Source organism: Eucalyptus grandis, chromosome 3 (genome assembly GCF_016545825.1).
Source record: "Eucalyptus grandis isolate ANBG69807.140 chromosome 3, ASM1654582v1, whole genome shotgun sequence".
Taxonomy (NCBI): domain Eukaryota; kingdom Viridiplantae; phylum Streptophyta; class Magnoliopsida; order Myrtales; family Myrtaceae; genus Eucalyptus; species Eucalyptus grandis.
This window is the reverse complement of record NC_052614.1, coordinates 61,620,625-61,642,302: the sequence shown is the minus strand read 5'-3', so window position 1 is coordinate 61,642,302 and position 21,678 is coordinate 61,620,625.

Sequence of the window (21,678 nt, the reverse complement as noted above, 5' to 3'; positions counted from 1 at the left end):
AATGAATTGTACTTCGATTTCTTCATGAAAAAAGTCCCTTTGGATCTTGTCTATCTTATGTTAAGATTTCATAATTTTTTAAATGCATTTACTTGAGCAACCACTGCTGTTTCCAAAGAATGCAGAACACCATTATATGGTGAATTTGGGGACTATGATATGGAATCCTTCTTCCTATTTGTTTGATGTAGGTACGAGTGAGTGTAGAGGTGTCAACAGTTTGGTTCGGTTCGGTTTTTTTGAAAAATGGAACAAAACTAAACCGTTAGGAAAAACTTCCGAACCAAACCGAATGAGACCCGAAGTGAATGTGAACCCAACCGAAATTTCAGTTCGGTTCGGTTCGGTCGGTTTTCGGTTTTGGTTTTCAACATTTTGCATTTGTTTTTTTTTTTTCATTTTTTTCTGTTGTATATATTTTTCATTTTCAAGAAATAAGCTCTTATCGGTTTGTTGGTTCGGTTCGGTTCGGTTAACCGATAAAAACCGAACCGATAATTTCGATTTTTAAGGAGAACCGAACTGAAAAAACCAACTTTTTCGGTTCTGTTCGGTTCGGTTTTTGACACCCCTAATTGAGTGTATATTAGTGTAGGGGGGAGTATAAATGACTAAGGATTCATTGGATTCACTCTTGAGTTTCCTTGGTAGTAATAACGTCAATGCCTTGTAAATTGAATTATGGAATTGTTGTGTCATGGTATGGATGTATGATTGAGAATACCATCAATCCTTGGGATGACGATACCCTGACTTGTATTAGGGATGCCTCTAGGGGTAACTGAGTCCCTCCATATACTTGTAGGGTGTAACACAATTTTCCCAGATATCCTCGCGATGTTGGATGGGTGCGAGATGCCTGGGGGATAACGGGGTTCCTGGAGAATGGTGGCGACATGAATTCATATTGAATATAGTCTTAGTTTCTTTAAATCCCATTTGAGTTACTGATTACTTGTTTGGAAAAGTTACTTATCTTATTGATCCGCTAGGTTGATTTTGAAAAAAGTTCTCAAGCAAGTTGATTTGAAAATGATTCCATATTCTTTATATTGAGGCTTTCCTTGTCAATACATCGATTGGTTTATGTAATATAGACCGGTGGACTTTCTATTTGCTGGGTTTAGACTCACCGGTTATTGATTTTACTTTTTCATATCAATAGTAATTATGTTGATCCTTCCTTCTTGAACTTCCATTAGTTATGGGGTACCCGTGGACCTCACCTAGCGTTTTTCTGACTTCATGGATCCGGATTTTTTGGACATTGCCTTCATCTGGTGCATCGCCATTTTGACCATAGACATAGGGGTCCCAGCAAGTTTTGTACTCATGGGTTTCCTCATAGTCTGCACGCGAGGAGGAGGACAACTCGTGGGGCCAATCCCACACCCCGGGGATGATAGAGATGACAATGGTAGTAGTACGGTCGACTAGGGCAAGAGTAGGAAGGTGAAGCCACATTTTGGATCCAAGCGACAACTTTTGGACGTGCTAGCATCGGAAGATAGGTGGCGAGACATGTACAAGCAGTTACAAGGTCGAGATAGTACCATGGGGGTATGATGTATTTTGGGATAACCCCTTTTTTTTTAAAAATTCCCAATACACTAATCATGTCACCTAAAGTAAATAAATAAGGAATGAAATGTGTTAGCTTGGTTTACATTACGCATGCGTTCTTTAAGTTTCCCATGTTTTCGATTATTACTGGTATAAAGACACTTCCGCGTGCTTAAAAAATGGGAATAATTGGATGACTACGTTAGCCATGACATGCTGAGGACGTCACAAAAATGCCCTTATCACTAATTTGAAAATCAAAAAACTTAATAATCACACTTCTAATGAATTTTCTTTTACATTTTTTTTATACAAAAGGAAAAGGACAAATACCTTATTTTTGACCAAATTCGGGGATTTAAGAGTTTTATAAAATATTCAAGCCACTTGAGAAGATCCCATACCTAGAGCTAACATCATGTAACCCAATTGAAATATTGTAAAATAAGTTAAACCTCTTAAAAGGGTTAATAATACCCTGAAAAATCCCAAACTGGTACACTAGTGACAAATTTACCCCAAACTATTTTTTTGACCACCAAAAATTCTAAACTGGTAAACATTTGACAAATTTACCCCAAACTGGTACACTTATGACAAATTTACCCTCTGTTAATTTTCGTTAAATTTTATTGTCAAATTATTAAGTTAAATGACACGTAACAATTGACTAATATACCAATTTGGGATTTTACGTTCTGTTTGTCATAGTTTACAATTTTTTTTTTTTTTTTTGTAGTATTAATCCAATTTAGCATAGGGTATATTCGTCACAAATTTACCAGTTTGGGACTTTTTACGGTCGAATAAATTATTTTTGGGGTAAATTTATCATAAATGTACTAGTTTAGAATTTTTTATAGTTAGTCGGGGTAAATTTGTCACATAAGTACCAGTTTGAGGTTTTTCATGGTCAAAAAAATAGTTTGAGGTAAATTTGTTACGGGTGTATCGGTTTTGAGTTTTTCGGGTATTAACCCATTTTTTTATAAGGAAAGAAAAGAAAAAGAGAAAACATAAAATTAAAATAATTAAAAATTCAATTTTAAACAAATAAAATAAATTTAAAAAATGAGTTTTTCTCTTAAAATAAAGTCATGAGATTGAAAATATTTTCCAATGAGATCCAAACTTCCGAAAGCGTTTTTGATTATATATCACCGAATAAAACAAAGAAAAACTAGTCATAGAAAAAAAAAATCTATTATTAAATTTTTCGTGGGACAAACGCACGCTCTATCTTTACTCCGCTCTTGGATCATTCGAGCATATACCCAAATAGATATTATATTTCCCTATGGTTCCGTGCACTGATACGTTCCATGTTACGCCTTCTTTATGACAGGGCATTTATAAAAAATAAAAAAATGTCTATTTAACTGTCAATTTCCTGCTGGGCACATGTATAAATCCCTAACGAGTCTTACTTTGCTTCCAGTTCCACGGTTCCCTACACTGATACATTCCATTGAGAGATGGCCGGCCGTAAATCAACCAGTTTCAGTCCAACAGGCGAGGCCATTCCCGGTCAAGTCGCTAGTCCGATGGAAGGAGATAACCTCTTGGATCCCAAACCGCTCCGGCGATCTTGACGAAGAAGAAGTGTCACTGAGCTACTTTGATGAGGACGACTCCACTGTCTTAACCGAGGGCGCTACCGCTTGTACCAAGATGCCTTGGGACGATCTAGACAAAAACGATGTGTTACTGAGCTCCTCTTTCAAGGACCCTGCATGGATAGCCGCGTTCATGGACGACGAGGAGCTCAAGAAGGCCGTAGAGATGATCATGCAGGCGAATTTCAAAGCCGCCGTCAGAGCGTCTGGCCGTCCGTATAGATACGACGTGTTCCAGAGCTTCTGTGGCGTGGACACGCACAGCAACTTCGCTGGCCACCTCCATGCGACGCTGAACCAGGGAGGGACTTGTTGAAAACGGCATCGCAGCGGAAGCAGATCGGAATTTTGCAATTATGTCGAGAGCTATAGGAATCGATCAAAATAAAACGAGAAACAATAAAAGAAAAAAAAAAAGACACCAGAAATTTACGTGGTTCAGTCTGAATGTCGAAATCTACGTCCACGGGGAGAGCCAGCAAATCAATCCACTATAAATTGGAGAATTACAGGATTGCAATTACACATTCACTCAAGTGTTTTCCAGCTTTACTTTATACCCGATATCCACGGTGTTTAACAAAACAACTCAATGGACTCAACTCTGCACGAATCTCTCTGAGCTCACGTCTCTTGCTCTCGGTCTCTCGAGCTCTTTTCCTTTCGCTCTCTACCGAGCTCCAGACGTCTTTCTCCTTTTAGCGAGGAGGGCAGAAAGATAGGACAAAAATGAAAATAAATGGCCTCATTAAATGCAGCGCAGGCGCCCACAAGACAAGCCCACAATCGGCACCAAACGCCCACCTTATTTGTAGGCATGCATGCAGATCGTGCATGTGCATGGGCATGCATTTAATGAGGCAGAAGAGAGTCAACAAACGTGCGCCTATGATCCTTGAAGATAATCGTGAACTGAGGTGGGCGGCCGTCTTCGAATTTCTTGTTTATGGAGAGAAGCAAGCGTATGACCATGCATGCACTGACACACGTAGAATAGCTTCTGTCTTCCCTCTTTCTTTATCCGCAACAAGACGAAAGAAGTCCACAAAAGATGACCAAGAAGAGAGAAGGATTCGGCGCCCACATGATAGGCTTCCGAGGCAGCAAATGTTGACCAAGTTTTCTACGTGCATGCATGCACATGGCCATGTGCGTGCATTTAATGACGTAGAAGAAATTCGGACGATCAACCCTTCGGAAAGATTTCATGCTGACAAATGAGAAGGGCCACAAAAATCAACACATGGATTTTTGGCCTTCATTTCCAACGTGAAGCGCAGCTGAGGGCGGGATCCTTTCGGCTCCTATCCTGCGCCATTTTTCATCAAATGCTCCACGCACGTTCTTTCTCGTTTCGGCACGAAAATGTTTTGCACGTATCGGGCATCATATATGGACTCAAACTTGAGACATGATTTAACAGGACTGACACGTTCATGGATGATGAGGAGCTCCGGAAGGGCGAGGAGATCATGCCGGCGATCCTCAAAGCCATCGGGGAATCGAGGATCTCGATTGTCCTGTTCTCGGAGGACTACGCGTCCTCTGGCTGGTGCTTGGACGAGCTGGTGAGAATCGTGTAGTGCAGGGATACGATGAGGCAGATCGTGTGGCCGGTGTTCTGTAAGGTGGATCCGTCGGAGGTGAGGAGGCAGAGGAGGAGGTACGGACGAGCCCTAAATCAATCACGAGGAGAGGTTGAAGTCGAACGGTGGCGATTTGGAGAAGGTGAAGAGGTGGAGAGAAGCACTGACTACGGCAGCTAACATCTCTGGATGGCATTTGGTTGAACGGTAAGGCTATCATTTAGTCCTTTCTACTGCTTCTTGACAAGAAAGTCCTGCTCTGAGTAAATAAACATGCAGGTGGACCATGTCCCTCTACAAGCCCATTAAAAGGAGGAAAAGGAAAAATTAGGGAATTTTTTCGTTGTCTTAGGAGTGATCTGTATATGATTGAACTTAAGGCTGACTGAATTTTTATCTGATTAATTAGGTATTCAGAAAGTTGATTCCTATACCTTCTTTTTCAGGTATCTGATAATTGCTAGAAACTGAACAATATTTTGGTCCTTAGTATTTGAGAAATTGACTGCTGCTCGATCTTATTGGAGATCAACTTAGTACTCATTGTATCAAGCATCTTTGAATCTCCTAAAGTATTCTCCATTGGCTCTATGCTTTGAATCCACCAGGCGGGAGTCTAATGTCATTCACAGCATTGTCAAGAGTATATGGGCTGAGCTGATTCGCGATCAATTACCTGTCCCTGAAAACGTTGTTGCCATGGATTCACATGTGTCCCATATGCATACTTTGCTAGACATGGAATCAAACGAGGTTCGCATGGTCGGAATTTGTGGATTTGGAGGAGTAGGGAAGACTACTATCACCAAAGCTACTTATAATTTTTTTTTTTTTTTTTTTCACAAATTTGAGTGTTGCAGCTTTCTTTCCAATGTTAGAGAGACTTGCAAAAAATCTGCAGACGACCTACTCAGCTTCAAGAGACACTTATTTCTCAGGTAACATGGGATGATCATCTGAAGCTTGGCAATGTCCACAGAGGTACAAGCATGCTAAACAATAGGTCCACATTTTCATTGACGATATGAACCAGTTGATCCAATTGGAAACATTAGTTGGAGGACATTATTGGTTTGATTGTGGAAGTAGAATCATCATAACGACTAGAGATGAACATTTTCTGGTTGCTCATGGCGTACATAGTATATAAAAGGTTCAACCATTAGATCTTTTAATGGCTTGTATTGTCTCCAATTCAATTGCTTTTGAGGATATTTCTCCTCTCCTGATTATGAAGAGTTTTCATATAGCGTGGTGCTTTACACCAAGAGTCTTCCATTAGCTATTAAAGTTTTGGGTTCTTTTCTTCGAGGTAAAAGCTCTTTCCAATGGAAAAACACATTAGATGAATTGAAGAGAGTTTTCAATGGAGAAATCTTTGGTGTGTTGATAATGAGCTTTGATATTTTAGATGATTATGAGAAGGATATTTTTCTTGGCATAGCATGTTTCTTCAAGGGAGAGAGTATAAGTCATACGAGAGAAATTTTGAGAGCTGTGTATCCATCTGGATGGCGGAATTGATGTTCTTATAGATAAGTCACTTATCACTATTGAGCATGGCAAGCTGGAGATGCATGATATGATTCAAGAAATGGGAAGAGAAATTGTGCAGAGGGAATCTCCCAGAGAGACAGGGGAGCGCAGCAGATTGTGGTTCTATAATGACGTGCTTCATGTTCTAACAAATGGCACAGTAATACATTCAATCTTGATCTTTTGTTTTTGACAATATGAATGCCTGTTTGGTAGTGTTACGGCCTCTTACAAAGTACTTTTGGCCTTCTACTAGAAAAGAGTGAATATTTTTATGCTAAGTAAAGATAATGGCCCAATGGTTCCATAAGATTCACTTTTTCCATATCCAACCCTGAGATGTAAGGTTTGTACTATTGACCTCTCCTCATAAAGTAAATTATGACAAAATCTGCAAAACTTAAATACTGTGGTTTTTTAAGATTTGAGGTGTTTATAAAACACATGGGTCAAATGCTAAAGTAAAAGCAAATTCTGAAAGCTAAGAACAAAAGGCGCCTGAAGCATAAGCACACCAAATCTATTTATTACTAGCAATCCCTGCATAACGTAAAGACTTAACTCGTCTACTCTTATATTTGCTACCAGGGAACTAATAAAGTAGAAGCAATAATGCTCAAGTTGGCTGCTCTTGAAGTGCACTTTAGTGCTTGTCGCGACCTCTCTTTTTTCCGTTTGGGGGAAAAGGAAGAGGGTTTAGGGGTATTTGTCTAAAGAGGTGGACCAACGGCCCTAAATTAGGCGCGGGCTCTCCCAAGCCCATACCTCACGTGATGTTGGATTTCATATTTCAATTCTTAACAACCTAAATATTTCTAGGAGTCGCCACTAGCCTATTATGATCAGATAGAAACCAGTCGAGACATGGAAGTGTTGTCTCGATTCCTACGCAAGCAAAGATTTCTAGGAACGGGGACTTGTTTACACCAATGTTTCCATTAGCACCCTTGTGGTACCACTAATTTGAAATGTTGTTTATCTAAATGACCACACAATCTTAATTGCCAATTATAATTTTTATGAAACCAATAAGTGTCCATGCAAATATTTTTGTAGGTTTTTTTTTTTTAATGTCTAGACTAATCCTAACATAATTTAGAAAAGAAATTTACATTCAAATTATTAAAAAGTGGTGCAGCAAATAAACATCTAAGAAATTGAAATGACTTGCAAGTAATGCGGAAAAGAAAGACCCGATATAAGTTTGGCAAATAACATTACATGGCCTTATTATCACGCCCGGGACAGGACCCCCATGAGCGAAATGAGGATTAAAATATGCATGAAATTACTCTAAATAATTTTAATCTACGCAAAATGGATTATTTACAAAAATAGTTATAAAATACCAAAATAGCATTAAATTAGGAAAATGACCTTTTAAAATTAGGAAAATCTCATAGATGTCATTTCTATCATAATTTGATACCATCCATCTTTTTATCATTTTTCTTTGAAATTTTCATATTTTTTTAATTTTTATTTAAAAATAATTCCCTAAACCGATATATGCTGATTTACACTAATATAGAATTGCCCAGTACATGAATATAACAAAAACCGAGCTCAAATCAACTGTTTTAAGATCTAAACTTGGTTTGCGCATTTCGTCGAACACTTAGCGTACAACAAATCACCCCAAAGCAACTTCCTTAGGCCATGTTTGCAGCCTTCAGTCTCAACCCATAAGCAATCTCACGTGGAACTAAAATATCAAGGTTATACTACCACATGCAAAGAGCAAGATTATATAGAAATCATGGCCTAAAACACACAAGAACCATGCAGAAATCGATCTCAAATATGCGGTTTGAGCTGATTTTGCAAATCTGGGTTTGAACCCAAATCAAGCAAACATGTTGCATGCCCGAATTCAAGCCCCGACACTCACCACGTACGAGATCTAAGAGAAACATTACTTGATCCAAGGGAAAGTAGGTAACATAGACTTTCACAATAAACATCATAGAGAATGATCAATCAAATATATCGAAATGACCTCTCCAAGAAGCACACATGCAAAGTCCACACTGACTAGCCATGAATAAATGTGGATATGCTTGGTTTTTTCAAGTTTTAGATAATCTCATGGTTCACACGGGAATTTAGAGACCAAACCAAGCTGACCTCGGCATCATTGGTACTCCCATATAACATTCATCAAGCTCATGAAAACAAGTAATGCACGAAAATAGACATAACAAATCAAGCATGCAAGACTCTTAAAGAGATTTTAACACTAGGAAAATTCTAGCCTCGAAAATCAATTTTCTGAACTGGTTTTCCTCTTGATTTTTCATGGTTGAAACAAGTTCAAAATTGACCAAAAATACATCTAGGATTCTTACTTTGCTTCCTAGTTTCATTTTCAAGTGGCTCTTGGCCAAGGAAACCGAGAAATTATCCTCGGGGGCCCGTGGAAGTTGGCTTCTTCAACTGAAAAATGAGATCTGCAAAAAAAGAACTGATAACAAAGGTTTTTGTTGGTTCGCAAAACCAGACTCCACGACTTTTTTTGTTGGAAAACTGAACACCAAACAAAACTATACATATCATAGTTTGGGTTAAAACTCATGGTTTTCCCCATTTGTCTCTCAATTTTCTCAAAAGCAGTTGCTTTCCCTTACCCGTGACCAACTGTGCTTAACACTTAGAAAAGTTCAGTATTTCTTGACCCGCCAGGAGGGTGTATTTCGGGGGGCTTTAGGAGACCTTCCCGATCTCCATTTTGGACGTGCAACCTATGGTTGGAAATATCTTTGAGTAAAGTTTCACTCTCTAGTTTAAGGTTTTGACTAATTTTGGCTACAAGTTTGTGAAAATTTCACTTTTCTTTGTTGAGGTCGGTCTGGAATATCTGGGTTTTTGCTTTTCTGGAGTTGCTTCTGGGGGTGTCTTTGGGGAACAATTGTGAGCTCTCTCCTCTCCTCCTTGTCTCCTACCTTTCATCCCTCAAAAGAGCTTGCTTTAGTGATATTATCCCCTGAATTAAGAGATTTTTGGTCGGTCTTTTGTCCACCTACCAAGCTTGCCAATTGAGCTAGTTCACCCACTTTCTGACTTAGCCAATTTTTTCAACTTTTGCAGCTGTTGAGTGTGCGGATTTTGCTGCGATTTTCCCGTGCTTTCAACAGTTTATCCCTAGCCAATTTTTGTCCACTTGCACTACTAATTATGTTCTTCTATCAAGTGCAAAGATTAGGCTGATTAGGATGCTGTATGAAATGATGGGACCACCAATTTGCTTACTTAGCAGCTTCAAATTGAGACCTAACTATGGGTTGGTTTTGGTAGCTAGTTTGAGTGCTTTAATCCATCAGTTTGGCTTCAATTTTTGATCAATTAGCAAGCTCATGTATAGTAGTTTAAAATCTTAACCATTTTTCGCAATTATCTGCACCCAATTTTGCAAGAGAGTCCCTCAAAGTTAGTCATTTTCTTGCTCGAGAATGCCTAATTCAATGAATTTGGTCCTTTTTGCCCGATTCGAGTAATAAGACCTGACCCAAGTTCAATTTCAACTCAATTGGGAGCCAGGATGACGATTTAAGGGCTCAGGATTTTGCAAAATTTGCAATTGGTCTCTCAACTTTTGGAAATTGCATTGTGGCCCCAATTTGTCATTTTAATTCCAATCTGACCTCCTAGGCTTGGCTAGTCACATTTAGATCACTGGCCACAACTTTTTTGTTTCTTTTTTTAATTTTCTTTCTTTCTTTCTTTCTTTCTTTCTTTCTTTTTATAGCAAAAACATCTTCCATTTAAAAAAAAAACTATAATAAACGCCTAGATAATCTATATGCAAAAATTAGACAAGAAATATTTTTGTGGAGAAACAAGTTTCCATTTTTTGGAAATGATTTTTGGACAAAAATTTAGGTGTCAACAGTGCTCATACCTTCACAAACATGAAAAGGCTTAGAATTTTCTTAGCTCACAATGTTTCCCATTCAGGGGATCTTATATACCTTCCTGCTAAATTAAGATGGCTCCAATGGCCCAATTATTCTCCACCGTTGGTGCCGTTCAATACAAACCTCAGGAAACTTGTAGGTTTAGACCTCAGTAAAAGCAGCATCCGCATATTAGGGAAGGAATTCAAGGTACATGCTTGCTATATTCTCCTGTCAAGATAAAAGATATAACTGTGAAGATCTTGAAATATCATTATTTATCGTGCAGCTTTTTCGACATTTGAGGTGTGTTACTTTCAACCATTGTAAATTGCTGAGTGAAACTCTCGATGTAACATCCCTACCAAATCTTGAGAGTTTAGATCTCCAAGGGTGCACCAATCTTGTTAAGGTTCATCAGTCTCTTGGGCATCTTGACAAGCTCATATATTTGAACTTTATGAATTGGTCCAATCTTAGTTGTTTCCCCAGCAGTCTAAAGTCGATATCTCTTGAAAATCGGTCTTTAGAGGTTGCTCAAAGCTTTCAAGGTTTCCAAATATTCTTGTACCAGTGAAACGTTTGAGAACACTTGCACTTTATGAGACAGCCATTGAAGAACTACCCTCTTCTGTCACAATCTCATCAAACTGCAAGAGTTATTGTTTTCGAAAGAACAGAGAAGGAGTTGACAGTAAAAGCTATGTGTCTTTTCTTGAAAACTGAAAAATGTTCAAAATACATACTAGAACTTAACCATAAACCCACGTTGCCCACTAACAACTTGCTTGGTCCACAAAACCAGCAACAAACTAACAGAACAGCTAAAAAAAACGTGTAGCTAACTGCTCCTACAAGATAAGATTGACCAAGTAAAACAACAATTAATCAACTCCTAGAAAACAGGACATCAACAAACTGACTAAACAAAACAAAGAAAAAAAAAACAGATGGTGCAGTTTAATACATCAACACTCTCCTCCTGGATCAAGTACTGCACACTCCTAGCTTTGCCACGAGAAGTTCAAATCGACCAACATGAAATGACTTCGCAATCTGGAATAGCCTTTTGCACTTCTCTCAAGAAGTAAAACTTAACTTTAAAATGCTTTGTTCTTCCTGGATTTTTCTAAACTTAAACTCTTGAACTCTACAAAACTTAATCCCATATAGTTTCATCTCAACACCCTCTTTGCAGCTACCATATGCAACTCACTTGCACAATTGAGAAATCTAGATAAGACACTTACAAGAAGCATGATGTCTAGCCTAGTTGCAGTGAGATACATAAGACAACCAATCAAACTTCTATAAACTCTTTCATCTGCAGGTTCTGATCCATCCTTCTTTTGAAGCTTTTCCTTATGATCCATTGGAGTACTCACACTCTTGCACTCCTCCATGTTGAATCTCCTTAGGATCTCCTTCAAATACTTCTTCTAATAGATAAAAACTTCATTTTGAGTCTGCCTAACCTCCATTCCCAGAAAATATGACATCTCACCAAGATCAGTCATTTCGAACATCTTCATCATCTCTTGCTTAAATGCAGTAATTTGAGCACTATTACTTCCTATCACCAGCATATCACCCACATAAAGAGACACCACCACTAAGTCAGATACTAACTTCTTGACATATAGAGTGGATTCATTGAGGCTTTTCTTGAAACCTAGGCCCAGCAAGTGCTCATCCATCTTATTGTACCATGCTCTGGGAGCTTGCCTCAAGCCATAAAGAGCCTTTCTCAGCAAATAAACTTTCTCCTCCTGGCCTAGTGTGACAAAGCCTTCTGGCTGCTCAACATAAATCTCCTCCTACAGCACTCCATTCAAAAATGCAGATTTCACATCTAACTGATATACCTTCCATCCTTGTTGAGCTGCAAAAGCAAGAATCATTCTAATTGTATCAAGTCTTGCCACAAGAGCAAAGGTTTCTGAGAAATCAACTCCCCAAACCTGTGCATATCCCTTCACCACCAACCTGGCCCTATGCTTATTCATTAAGCCATCAGGATTAAATTTGGTCCTGAAAACCCATTTTACTCCAATCACCTTCCTATCTTTAGGCCTCTTCACTAGCTCCCATGTCTGGTTCTTTTCTATCATAGCCAACTCTTCCTTCATTGCATTCATCCACCTCTAATCGCTTTTAGTTTCCTCATAACCTGCAGGTTCCAAAACAACCACACTGCACCTTTGATATATATTAGTCAAAGATCTGGTACCTCTAACCGGAATATCATCCACCAGCTCATCAGGTTCCAATGAGACCTCTTTGTGCTTGCCTTGTGGCTCATTTGTCCAGTCCAATTTCTCATCTTCTAGGAATTGAACATCATTGCTAGTGATCACATTCCCTGTATGTGGTTGATAGATCATATAAGCTTTTGACACTAAACTGTAGCCAACAAAGATCCCAGATTCAACTTTCTCTCCCAACTTGTCTCTCTTGACCTATGGAATATGAGAAAAACATAAACAGCCAAACACCTTCAAATTTCTTAGAATTGGCTTGACATCAAACCAAGCCTTAAAGGGTGTCTTCATCTCCAATACCCTCGTAGTTAGTCTATTCAGCAGAAAAACGGATGTGTTTGCTGCTTCTGCCCAAAACTCTTTTAGTAGATTCTTCTCATACAGCAGACACCTCGTTATCTCCATAATGGTTCTATTCTTCCTCTCACTAACTCCATTTTGCTGTGGAGAGTAAGGAGTAGTAAGCTGATGCTCAATTCCAACCTCTTCACAGAAAAAATTAAACCTCTGTGAAGTGTATTATGTTCCATTATCAAATCTAATGACCTGAATCTTGCAACCACTTTGGTTCTCAGCCCATTTCTTAAACTTCAGAAATACCCCAGCAACTTCTGACTTTTGCTTCATAAAGTAAATCCAGCACATTCTAGTATAATCATCAATGAAAACAATGAAATACCTGCTGCCATTTAGTGAAGGAGTCACTTGTGGACCACATAGATCTGTATGAATCGGTTGCAGCTTCTCTATAGCTCTCCAAGTGGATTCCTTTAAGGGAAGTCTTGTCTACTTGCCCAGCAAACAAGCTTTACACCTTGTGATCTACTCCTCCAGGCTTGGTAACCCAGTTGCCATTCCATTCGTCTGCAAGAACAGCACGCCTTTTATGATGAAAGTGCCCCAACCTCGTGTGCCATATTTCTAAATCATTAGCCTAACACTTAAATGCCATCTACTCATTCTCAAGAGGATTCAAAGAAAAACTCTTCTGTTACATCCTTATCTTGAATAGCTCCTGACCACTGGAGTCAAAGATCAAAAACACTTCTCCTCTTCAAATATCACCTTAAATCTCTTTTCTACCATTTGCCCCATACTCAGCAAATTCTGATCAATTTTAGGCACATACGTCACATCAGAAACCAGCTTAGTTCCAGCACAACTTTCCATTGCTACAGTTCATTTACCTTTCACTTCTAAGTACTCCCTATTCCTAGTCCTCACTCTTGACTTCAACAACTTGTCAAGGTTTATAAACAGTGTTTCATCACTTGTCATGTGATTTGTGCAACCACTATCAACAAGCCAACTGTCACATGGAGTACTAGAGGAGAAACAAGAGGCAACAAACAGTTGATCTACCTCTTGTTAGACTGCAGCATGTACCTCACCCTGCTATTGATCTCTCTTCTCTTTGCAAAACTTCTCAATGTGTCCAAGCTTATGACACTTTCTGCACCTTACATCTGGCCTCTTCCAACACCTAAAGTGTGGATGATTCTTTTTTCCACTATGCTGACATGAGGAATATCTTCACCAATTGTCCTTGGAGTTGCCTGCACTATTCTCTCCTGCAGCAGCTTCTGAACCACTACTACCATTTCCTTTCTTCCCTTTCCATTTCTTGACTTTTCCTCCTACATTATGTTGTTCTTTGGCCAGCAAAGCTCCTTTTGTACTTCCTTCCAGCCTCATTAACCTCCTCTGCTCTTGTGCTTGCAGAGCATTTAGCAATTCTACCAACTTAATCTGAGACAAATCCTTGGTATACTCCAAAAAGGCAATGGTTGCCTCAAACCTTTCGGGCAAGGAGACAAGAATTTTCTGCACTAGCCTATTATCAGAGAGGTTAGTGCCTAGAACTTTTGCCTGATTTGCAATGCTTATCAACTTATCAGAATACTCCTTCATTGTCTCAGACTCCTTCATCTGCAGTCTCTCAAATTTTGTGATTAGGTTTAGCCCCTTCATGCTTCTGATCATCTCATCTCCTTGATACTCAGCTTTGAGGAAGTCCCAAATAGCTTTGGTTGATTCACAAGCCATAACTCTGCTAAAAATGGCAGGTGAGACAGCAGCATATAAACAAGACTTTGCCTTTTCTTTCCTTGTTGTCCTCTCCTTGTAAAACTTGATTTGATTGACGGTTGGATTGTCAGGAAGGGGAGCAACTTCATAATCTTGTTCCACAGCTTCCCAAAAATCACAACCCTCTAGATAGGCTCGCATTCTCACTGCCGAGGCTTGATAATTTTCTCCATCAAACACTGGTGGAGCCATTGCTGAAAGACCACTCGATCCTGCCTCCATCTTGCTTTTAACTTCTATGGATGCAGATACACCTCTCAATCAATCTCACAAGTCACTCACAGCCCTTTAAGATCAAGAAAGCTCTAATACCAATGTTGTTTTCAAAAGAACAGAGGAGTTGACAGCAAAAGCTATGTCTTTTTTTGAAAACTGAAAAATGTTCAAAATATATACTAGAACTTAACTATAAACCCATGTTGCCCACTAACAGCTTGCTTGGTCCACAAAACCAGCAACAAACTAACAGAACAGCTAAAAAACGTGCAGCTAATTGCTCCTACAAGATAAGATTGACTGAGTAAAACAACAATTAATGAACTCCTAGAAAATAGGACATCAACAAACTAACTAAACAAAACAAAGAAAAAAAAAACATATGGTGCAGTCTTGATACATCAACAAGAGTTGTATATAAGGGACCGTGTGGACCTTAAAAGGCTTCCTTGTAGCATCTATACACTGCAGCATCTTGTGCATATTTTTTATTGATGGATGCTCACAACTTAGCAAGTTCGTGGAACCTATGTGGAGATCAAATGATTATACCAATCTCTCTCTCCCATTAGCCCTACTAAGCATAATTTACTTGAATATGCAAAGATGCAGCTTATTAGAGGTTAGCTCTTGCAAAATCTTCATTTTCTGTCCTCCTTGACAATTTTAGATCTGTCGGAGAGCAAATTTGTCAAACTTCCCACATGCATCAGTCAATTTACTAAGTTGCAGCGACTTCTTTTGGCATGTTGCATGCAGCTTCAAGAGATTCTAGCTCTCCCGCAGAACATAACATCTTTACTTGCAGAAGATTATGAATTGTTGGAAACATGTGTGGACTTATCACACATGCTACGATATAATCAAGATAAATCACCTTGGCTCAAACAAATTGACTTTCTGGCTGTCATAAGTTGATTTAGGATCAATGCTCTAGCAATTGCAATGTGCTGTCAATTGAGCTCTCTCTCTCTCTCTCTCTCTCTCTCTCTCTCTCTCTCTCTCTCTCTCTCATCTTTGTGTCTCCAGTGTAAAAGGTTCTGACTGGTCGGGATTGCCTAGAGAGACTCAGGTTGACATAATTCATCCTGGAAGCAAGGTTTCCTATATCTTCATAATCATATTGTGACAAAGTGGTTTTGTCCTTCAAAGCAGTTGTTTGTGAAATAGCTAGAGGTACCTAGAGGGGGTGAATAGGGTTTGAACACCTATATCTTCATAATCATATTGTGACATATGATCCGGTGTTGATCTTCCTTGATTTCTAGGTGTAGATGATCTGGCCTTTTGTACTATTACAATTTTGATTCCGACTAACAATCAAGGATCTTATGAAAGATCACACACTTAAAGCCAGTATTGCCATCATAGCCGTTGGAGATTCCAGTTGGACGGAATCAATCAAGAAGATCATCCGAGCTATTTAAGGAATCGATGATAGCCCATCAATCTGTTCGCCCATACAATCGGGATCTCGGTTTCCAAGAATAGAATAATCCAAGATTATTTTTTTCGACCATCGGATCTTCAATTGATCTTAGATAAGAATTAAAGAATCCGAAATGATTATCCAACCAAAGAATCTATTCAGAGGATAGAATCAAATCCTCAACCATAAACCTCGACTTTGGATTTTCTTCAACACTAGATTAGAAAGACTGTCGGTGAGAATAATTTTGAGTCTTGAGTCTTGAGTCTTGAGATAACAAAGTCTTGAGACTATAAATTCTTGAGACTTTAACTATCGATATCCAGGACTTAGACTGATAGAAATGTTTTGTCAGCTTCAAAATATTATGGAAAGATTTCTCCAACAATCTCCCCCTTTTTGATGGTGACAAAACTTTCTTGTAGATTTGAACAACTTTGACCTGCAAAAACATTTCTCAAGCAATATGGCTAACTCATAAAGATTAATAAACAACCAGACTCGCATCCACAGCAAATTGGTTAGTCTTTCATGAGTAATACCATGTAACAATACTTGATATAAATGCAACCAGTCAAGCATCAAAATCCTCAACCAATTGGTCTAACACTCAAGTTCAAGTTCTCAAGTCATACTCAAAAATAAACATAAACACAAAAGTCACTTCAAATAAAGTTTTAAAATAATGTTTGTTCAAATTGGTTCTCCCCTTTTGTCATCATTAAAAAAGGGTGAGAAATGAGTCATGTACGCTTGGGAATGCGCACGATCTGGAAATCCTCAATTATTTGGACTACTCCTTCGAGCTTCTTGAGATCTTCTCGCAGATGAGCTACCTCTTCTCTCTTCGCATTGGCTTGAAGTTGCGGGCGAGGTCTTTGTATTTATCTTCCGGAGAGGCTGAAGATGCTTGTCCAAAGCATGCTTCAAAGCTTGGATTTCACTGAGTCAGAATATATATCGGTTACGCATTTCCGAAGAATATTCATGATACTACGAAGATCTGCAGAATCATCCGTACGTATGTGGCATTGGCTTTCTCGGATGGTGTGTGTGCGGACGATGGCGCTTCGAACGGATGCAGATTTGGAATCGTCGTATCATCTTCTTCGGAGCAATTGAGAGACACGAACGTCTTCGGGTCTTACGGAGATTGTCTTAGATCTTCAGCGGCATGAGGTGGAGACCTCTCTTGCTCGCTAACTCCCCTGTCTCTAGGACATCGAAAGGGAAGAGTGATGATCATGCTCTTGATTTCCCTTCTCTCCCATTTATCAGCGGGTTTGTTCTTTTTCTTCTTCCTCAACTTCTTTCTCCTTCTCTCTGTTCTTCTTCTTCTCGCTTTCTGCTGAAGTTCGTCGGATAAGACACGAACGTCTTGTTCTTGTCGATCTTTGGAATAGTGGGATCTTCATCATCTTCATCCTCATCCTCATCCTCATCCTCCAGGATAAGAGTTCTTTTCCTCTTTTCGAAGAAGCACCAATGGCCTTCTTTCCTTTCCCTTTTGAACGGTAGAATTTGGAGATTTCACTTTGAATTTCTCCATTGCCTTAGAGAGTTCTTGCGAGACGCATCTTCATTAACATTTTCAGCCCTACCACCATTTTATCACACGGTCGAACACAAAAAGTATGTGGCAGTTCAATATTCAGATGTCGAAGATCTTGGTCACTGCACCCGGGATAAGGCAATTGTCCTTTGTCTTTTGACACTTTGCTCTGTACATATGGAAAAGAATAGTGTGCGGGAGAGAGAACTTCCGTCTGAGTTGATCGCATACATCAACTTTGCTTGAAAGAGACACGAAGTCTTTGAAGTAGACTTAGTCGAGACAATTTATCACAATCTTGTGAAGCACAATGTTGATGGCATTCATCTGGAATAGATAATTTTCTTATCTACATCCCTATCTTTGACAAGATCGAGTAGTTCGAGCGGTGAGACTTTGATTGGGAGATAGCGTCCCGTTCAACTCCAACTATGTCCGCCAACATATTCACATCTACCACATAGACTTTGTCTCGAACACTTGAATGAAATTCTATTCGCATCCAAAAAGCTAAGATTTGAATAGAAATAAGCGGTCGGATGATCATACCCGTCAGCAGAGTCGGAGCGAGAAAGTCTCAAGTTGAAGCAAATTCAACTTCTCTCTTAGGTTCAAGTTGATGGAATCCGGGAAGTCAAAATCGACACTTCTAGGGTTGATTACCCCTCTTTCAATGAGACTATAATACACTTTTTCTTGATCCTTGGATTTAAACAAATCCATCCGATTTCCTTTCACCTTTGCCGCCACACCCATTTTAGGGTTAAATTCAAGGAACATTTTGTCATCATCGTTCCCGTCAATCAGATTTTGTCTGGCATACGAGGATCTCTTGGAATGTTCGCAAGTGCTTCTTGCCTTTTCCTTTCGGGGCAATTCCCCATTCCTCCATTTTCTTCAGAAAAAGATACTCATTCCCATAATTTTTGTCCTTAAGGAAGTCATCTATATAGTTCAATGGAGTACTGTGCTTTTCAATGCACGATAAAGAGTATACAAAAGGAGGGCTTTTGAACTCTTCTTGGGTCGGCATCCTCGATTATCTCTTCTTCAGTTGTGACTTGCACTTTGTGGGGCGGGGAGATGCTGAATGACGTGGAGGAGAGCGAATCGGACTGTCGGCTGACTTGGTAAGTCTTCTTCCTCGGTGAGATTGAAATGTGTCGGTCCCTTCTTCATTCTTTGTGGTCCCCTGTTTGCGATTCTTGATGATTTCCTCGAAGACGACATCTTTCTTTGTCTATTGAAGGATTCCTTCACTTGCTTTCCCAAGAAAAATGACCACTTTCTCGACGATGAACAAGAGTAGAAACGATTATCGAGAGGAGAGTGCTTTTAGGGTTTTGAAAATTGGGGAAAGAAAAAAACTGTATATATATAACTCAGTTTTGAAAAGGAAGTTCAATCGGTGCAAGGAAAGTGAACGATTACTTCTTTTCAAAATCGATAACTGCCAAAATTATTAAGCAAAAGATCGTACCTTTTCGAGTTAATTATAACTAAATGATAATTAGTACCTTTTAGATGAAATACAACTTACGAGTCTTTAGCCATGAATGTCGAGTCTCGGGACTTAGAGTCTAAGAGATCGAGTCTTAGAGTTGGTGAGTCTCTAGACTTTAACTTCTTCAAGCTTCAAAATGTTGAGTCTCGGCGGATAAAGTCAAGCTGATTCTTCTCCAAAGGCTTTGTGAATATGTCCGCTAGTTGACTTTTGAATCAACAAATTGAATCGAGATTTCTCCATTTTGAATATGATCTCTAATAAAGTGATGTCGAATCTCAATATGCTTTGCTCTTGAATGAAGGATTGGATTTTTGGTGAGATTTATCGCTTTGGTGTTGTCACATCGATTTCGTGCATGAGTCTTCAATGCCAAAGTCTTGTAGCTGTTGTTTTATCCATAGAATTTGCGAACAGCAGCTTCCAAGAGCTACATACTACCTTCTGTCGTTGAAAGAGCTACGGTGCTTTGCTTCCTCGAAAACCAAGACACCGTTCTGTTTCCAAGTAGTTGACAAGTTCCGAAGTGCTCTTTCTATCGACTACGCAACCGCCAGATCTGCATCGAGTATCCTAGAAGATTAAAGTCTCCCCTCTTTGGATACCAAAGACCGATGCTTGAAGATGAAGCAACGTATTTGATAATTCGTTTCACGGCAATGAGATGTGATTCTCTAGGATCTGATTGAAACCTAGCACAGATACAAACACTAAACAAAATATCAGGTCTAGAAAGGTAAGATAAAAAGTGAACCGATCATGCTCTGTACGACTTTTGATCTACTTTCTTCCCTTCTTCATCCTTGTCTATCTTCGAGAACATGACATTGGTATGTCGATCTTTTTGCATTTTCCAATCCAAACCTTTTGACAAGATCATTCGCATATTTTTCTTGATGGATGAAAGTTCCTTCCTTCATTTGTTTCACTTGGAGTCCAAGAAAGAATGTTAACCCTCCCATCATACTCATTTCAAATTCATCCTGCATAGACTTAGAAAATTTCTTGCAAAGACTTTCGTTAGAGGATCCAAAAATAATGTCATCAACATATATTTGAACAAGTAAAAAGTTTTTGTTTTCCTTTTTGATAAACAAAGTAGTATCTACTTTACCTTTGACAAAACCATTTTGTAATAAAAACTTACTTAGTCGTCGTACCAAGCTCGAGGTGCTTGCTTTAGACCATACGAGCCTTTTCGATCCCAGAAGGCGAGTCGCTTCTTTGGGTCTTCAAATCCGGCGGTTGTTCCACATAAACTTCCTCATGGATAAATCCATTTAGGAAAGCACTTTTGACGTCCATTTGGAATAACCTGAAATTTTGTAACAAGCAAACGCAAGTAATAGACGAATAGCTTCTAACCTTGCAACGGGTGCGTAAGTCTCGTCATAGTCTATTCCTTCTTCTTGCGTATACCCTTTGGCCACGAGTCTCGCTTTGTTTCGTACGACTTTTCCTTTTTCGTTCATTTTGTTCTGAATACCCATTTGGTTCCAATAACAGTTTTACCTTTTGGTTTAGATGTCAATTCCCGGACATCATTGATTTTAGCTTGTCTTAGCTCTTCTTGCATAGCTTCGATCCAGCTTTCATCGGATAAAGCTTCTTCTATGCTTTTTGGTTCAATTTCGGAGATGAGAGCCACAGCACTAGATTCTTCATGCCTTTTTGATAAGTGCGGATTCCTTCATTAAGTTCGCCAATAATAAGATCTTTGGGATGATTTTGGATTTGTGCTTCCGGTTACCGGGTTGATGATCTCTTTCTTTATTTGATTCTCCATGAGCGTCTTGATGATGGACTTCCGAATCGAGATGCTTCTTGAGATGTAGACATTTGAAGATCTAGAGCGGATTCAGTCTCTTCGTGCGAGTCGGCCGGATTCATCTTGCACCGAGTCTTGGAATTTGACATTCATTGATTCTTCCCTGAGACCGGCTTTTTTTGTTGTAGACTCTGTAGGCTTTGCTTGATGTAGAATATCCAAGGAAGATGCCTTCATCGATCTTTCTTCAAACTTACCAACTCGATCATTTGCATTTTTCAAAATAAAGCATTTGCAACCGAACACATGAAAGTATGAAACAATAGGCTTCTTACCTTTGAACAATTCATAGGGGTTTTGTCAAGAATAGGTCTTAGAAAGACTCTATTTATAATATAGCAGCGGTTGAAACTTGACTTCAGCCCAAAATCGTGAAGAAATTTTACTTTCAATTAAAAGTGTTCTAGCCATTTCTTGAAGAGATCTATTCTTTCTTTCCACAACTCCATTTTGCTCTGGAGTATACGGAGAGGAAAACATGTGATTAACACCAGATTTATCACAAAATCTCGTAAAATCTTGATTTTCAAATTCACTTCCATGATCTGTTCTTATACTAGAAATAGCACATCCTTTTTCATTTTGAACCTTTTTAGCAAACTTTTC